This window comes from Belonocnema kinseyi, chromosome 2 (assembly GCF_010883055.1).
Source record: "Belonocnema kinseyi isolate 2016_QV_RU_SX_M_011 chromosome 2, B_treatae_v1, whole genome shotgun sequence".
Lineage (NCBI taxonomy): Eukaryota > Metazoa > Arthropoda > Insecta > Hymenoptera > Cynipidae > Belonocnema > Belonocnema kinseyi.
The window spans coordinates 44,362,464-44,367,849 of record NC_046658.1 but is presented as its reverse complement, the minus strand read 5'-3'; positions in this window follow the sequence as shown (position 1 = coordinate 44,367,849).

Here is a 5,386-nt window from a genome sequence, read left to right as displayed (position 1 = left end):
ACGATAACTTGGTGAAGAAACGAGGTAGCGCATTTTTTTAAACCAGTTGGAAAGCCTACGAAATTCCACGGCGAACGGTGTATAATAGAAATATTTTTAACGTTTTGAAGAGAAGACAAAAAGTGAGAAATTAAAAAAAATTCAAGATTTTCTGAAATTTTGTACATCGGCTTCAACTTTTAGCATGACCTAGCAAAATGGTTGAAAAAATCTGAAAATTGTATGACGTAAAACCTGAAATATTATTTTTAATTTAAGCTTAAAAATCGTAAAAAATCTCAGGCCTATTCTTGTTATAAATTTAAACGAGCGTCGGCTTAACTCTGTATAATCTTCATGTCTAGTACCGAGCAAGTACTGCCTGCCAGTACTGCCCACCAGCACTGGTGCGGTATTGAAAGCCAGTACCAAACATAGTTATTATACCAAGGTCCTGTCGGCACTACGCCCGTGCTGGCGGCCCGTATTGGGCCGACGCTGGTAGTGCTGGCTACCGAAATGTGGAAGTAGGTTTGATGAGAAAAAATATTTTTATAAAAATATTTGTTTTATTTCATAATCAAAACTGCCTGCGTCATACTATTTATTGAGCGTAACAGTCAAGGAATTCTGTAACTATCCCTATTCACCGAGAGAATAACCTACATACGGATCAAATTATGTCCACTTTGCGCAGCTATACATGTATTGTAAGTGTTTTAAATCGTGAAGTAACCATCCAGCATTACAATACATATATTAGAGCGTTTGTAAGACAAATTGTGCACAAGGAATCTATGGAATTCAAGGCATTAACGGAATACATGTAATAAGTATATGAATTTCATGCCGTCCGTGAATTCCGTGATTACATTTAATTCCATGAATTCATTAAATTCCATTAATTCCTTTAAATTCGTGAATATATATCTCTAACCGAAGTGACCCAGGCTTTCTCAATTGAGTTTTCTATCGCATCGTGTTCAACATCGCAGTTGTGGTGTCCTATAGCTTCATCTCCGAATTGACTCCTAAAATAGTCTCTGAAAGCCTCTAGTATTCCGTCTGCATCATAAACCATTTCCCCCTACCATTTCCCATGTTGAAAAATTTTGTACTTTTGTTTCCTTTCATTTTTTTATAAATTAATTTCTTGCTTCCTTCAAAGTCGTTTTGTATTTTCATCTCTTCTTCTACTCTAATTGTATCTTTAAGTTCCTTAACTAATCGTTTGAGTATCCTGTTTTCGTGTCTAAAATCATTTCTACATCTATTTATTTCCTCATTGCTAAGACCCGCGATGTTCAAAGTTCTCCTGTACGCTTCTCTCTTTGCTTTTTGGGCAGCCTGAATTTCATGATTCTACTACGCATCACCAGACATTCTTCCTACAACTGCGGTACCACACACTTTGATCGTACATCTAACAAGGATATCCCGTAACTTTGTCCAGGCGCCCTTTATATCTTTGTTTTTTATACGGCCCTCCCATGCTGCCCTATCTATGCTTTCGATTATCTTATTTTGGAAATCTATTCGCACATCTGGCTTCTGTAGGTTCTTGTATCTTTGACTAACCCTTATATCTTTGAATAACTCTCTTAGTCTTTCATCCGCAACAACAAAGTCAATTATACTGCGGCTGTTTCCTTTAGAACAGGTGTACATGTGGATCATTTTATGCCTAAACCAAGTATTTGTAATAAACAGACCCCTTTCTAAGCATAGACCAACTAATTTATCTCCGTTATAGTTTGTTCTTGGATCCCCAAAATTACCTAGTACTCTTTCTGTATCCTGATTTTGGATGCCCACTCATCCGTTCATGTCTCCTAGTAGAATTACTCTTTCCCCATGTTTGCGAATATTAATTGTGTCATTTAAAGTGTCCCAGAAGGCGTCTTTTACGTCTCTAGGATCACTATCAACTGGCGCGTAGTATGCTATGATAAATAGTCTTCTGATTCCTACCATCATTCTAGCCCACAGCAGTCTGGGAGATACGAAACCATGGTCTCCGAGATGCTGCTTCGCTCTTTCATTCAAAATCAGACCTACTCCATGTTTACCATGTGATTCCCTGTCTACTCCTAACCATATTTCAAATCCGCCTTTCAACACGTCGTTTTTCATGTCTTTGGTTTCGCATCCCTTTTCTTTGTTTCAGGCACACATAAAATATCTAATTTACTCACGTCCATAGTTTCATGCAATTTTTTTACCTTGAGATCATTTACTCCCCTAGCATTCCAAATACCCAGTCTCCATTCGTCGCCTGAAACATAACCTTTAGATTTTCCGTGTGCATGTCTTTTGTCAATTAAAGTTCCAGTCCTTTCCGAGGCTATTTTTTAGTTTGTATTATTCATTGTTTAGATTATACGCCCAACTATCACCTTTATGCAATAAGTTTATTTTCTGAGTCGAAAACATGTCAAAGTTAAGTAGCAAATTGTCATATGGTGGAGATTGTAGTTATAACGTCAGTCCCACCAAAACTTCAATTAATAAGGGAGGGTTGGAAGAGGGGGGAGGCAGAAGTGGAACCAAAAAAGTCGTCTTAGGTTTGTGTTTTTGTAAATTTTTTCAATTCTGTTATTTCTGAAAATTCCGTGAATTCCCGCTAATCCATTAATTCTTTGAATTTTTTATTACTTTTGAAATTGCTTGAATTCCGTGAATTCAATAAATTCCATGAAATCCGTGAATTCCGGATGCTATATGAATTCTGTGAATTCCAGGCATTATATAAATTCTGTGATTTTCTTGAATTCCATAATTTCAGGGAATTCCATGAATTCTTTAAGTTCTGGACTTATATTGTAAAATTCCAATACACGTTAGGTACTGTAGCTTATGTTTCGGAAATAAACTTCCAATACATTTAGTGGAAGTTTTCAACAAAAATTTGGAACAGTCTAGATCATTCTCTCTGTGAACAGAAAATAGTATATCACAGAGGGATAAAACTGTTACGTCAATATAATGACACGGTTGACACTAAACACTTCTTTCACTTAAATGATCAAAAATCTTTCAATAACAATTATTCGATAAAACTTTTACGTTCATTTCAATAACGCAGTACATTATGCCGTATAATGGTAAAAAAGCACAAATATCTTATTCCCAGGTAAAAATATTTCATCATGATTTTGCCTTGGGTAATAACTAATTAAAGAAAATTTTAAGCCATTCTGTATTTTTAGCTCGTGAGACGGATCCAGACTTTTTTATGCATTCAGGCAAATATTTTTGACTTAAAGACAAAAATGTATGTCTTGAGCAAGATTATTTAATTTGGAAAGAACGTATGCGATTAATAAAACGAAGAAAAGCCAAAAAGGTTCACAGAAAAAACTAAAGTTAAATTTTGTTGCATGTAGAATTTCCCGCTGTTAAAGTTTACATACTATTTGGCGAAAGCTTATCCTACGATGGAATAAAAGCTGTCGTCGGCTAAGGGGTCCTTAGCAGCAATGGGAAAACGGCAAAGTATGAGGGAATTCGAGCTATAAATTGGGGCACCAGATTAAAAATAACACAGAAAAAACAAAACATAAAATTTGTTGTAGGTAAGACCTAGGTCAACCCAGGTTGACTTTCATTTTTAGTAGTTTTGGCTGTTGGAATAATCTAAATTTTGAAAAAGTTCTCGTAGGATACATGCTAAACTACCCGAGGAGCGACCTGGTGCATTCGAGTCGTCGACTGACCATTTAGAATTGTTTTCATTATTGACGAAATTTCAATTCTTAAAAAAGTTTTCGTAGAATACGTATTATACTACCTGGTGCTTGATCTGGTGCACCTGGATTGTGGACACATAATTTTTAGTAATTTTGGCTGTTGAAATAATCTAAATTTTAAAAAAGTTCTCGTAGAATACGTGCTAAGATACCTGGGGCGCGACCTGATGCACCCGAGTCGTCGCCTGACCATTTAGAATTGTTTTCATTATTGACGAAATTAAAATTCTTAAAAAAGTTCTCGTAGAAAACGTATTATAATACCTGGTTCTCGATTTGATGCACCCGGATCGTCGACACATAATTTTTAGTAATTTTGGCTGTTGAAACAATCTAAATTTTGTAAAGTTCTCGTAGAATGCGTACTAAAATACCTGGGGCGCAACCTGGTGCACGCGATCCGTCGACTGACCATTTGGAATTGTTTTCATTATTCACCAAATTTAAATTTTTTTAAATTTCTCGTAGAATACGTATTATACTACCTGGTGCTCGATCTGGTGCAAACTTTTTTCACGTGGGCAGAAATTTGTTTGCCAGGAACAAGTGTTCTCAGAAATGATTTAAATTTGTTGTTCTAATTTTTCTCTTCAACAGGCGTTGAGAAATCCAGCTACTAGAGTTGTATTATGAAATTCCAAAAACATGTAAGGTAGCATACCAATGCCAGAATTTGGAAACTACAACATTGTGTATTGCAGCCTTACCTTACGTCTCGGAAATAAACTTTCAATACATGTAGTGAAAGTTTCAAACAGCAATTTTTAACAGTGTAAGTTTTAATTCCTATAAAATTACCTAATTTATTTTGGAGGAAATATATCAGTAATAACAAATTTTTTTCGTCTTTTCTGTTAATGATTCTACATGTTTCACCGAAATTTGCTCACTTCTGCGTCACGCAGTAGACGAGATCAGAATTATTCTCCTAACCTCGGTGAAACTTTTGCCGAAATATTAAAAAATTTAACTGTTGCAAGTTTTACCTACAACAAATTTAAAATTTTGTTTTTTCTGTGTCGTTTTAAATCTGGTGTCCCGATTTATAGCTCGAATTAGCTCATACATTGCCCGTTTCCCATTGCTGCTAAGGACGCCATAGCAGACGACAGCTTTTATTCCATCGTAGGATAAACTGTCGCCAAATAGGATGTAAACTTTAACAGTGGGAAATTTTACATGAAACAAAACTTACCTTCAGTTTTTTCTGTGAATCTTTTGATGGAAAATGTTATATGCCTGCAGTTGCTGAGAGGGACCTGTTCCAATTTTTGAATTTAAAAATATATGGAAATAGCAGACTCTGCCAGTAGTACTAAACCGAGATATAAATAATCCTTCTGTGTTTCAAGCCAATAAGTTTACTTTTAGTTAGTCTTATCTTGACATTGTTACAGTCATAAATACACTATAGCTGGTGCGAGGGAACCACACATCATGGTCTTGAAGACATATTGAAGACATTGAAGACAAAATCAAGACCCCAAATATTTCTTCTCGGGTTAGGCGGTTCATGCCATAGAAACTTATTTTTCTACAAAAAACACATACACACACCGATCTACTATCTTGATTTATTGATTAATATATAAAAGTTTCATTCATCGACGCCGGACCTCATCAGTGTATAAGCTGTTGATGGTTACCATTCATAAATA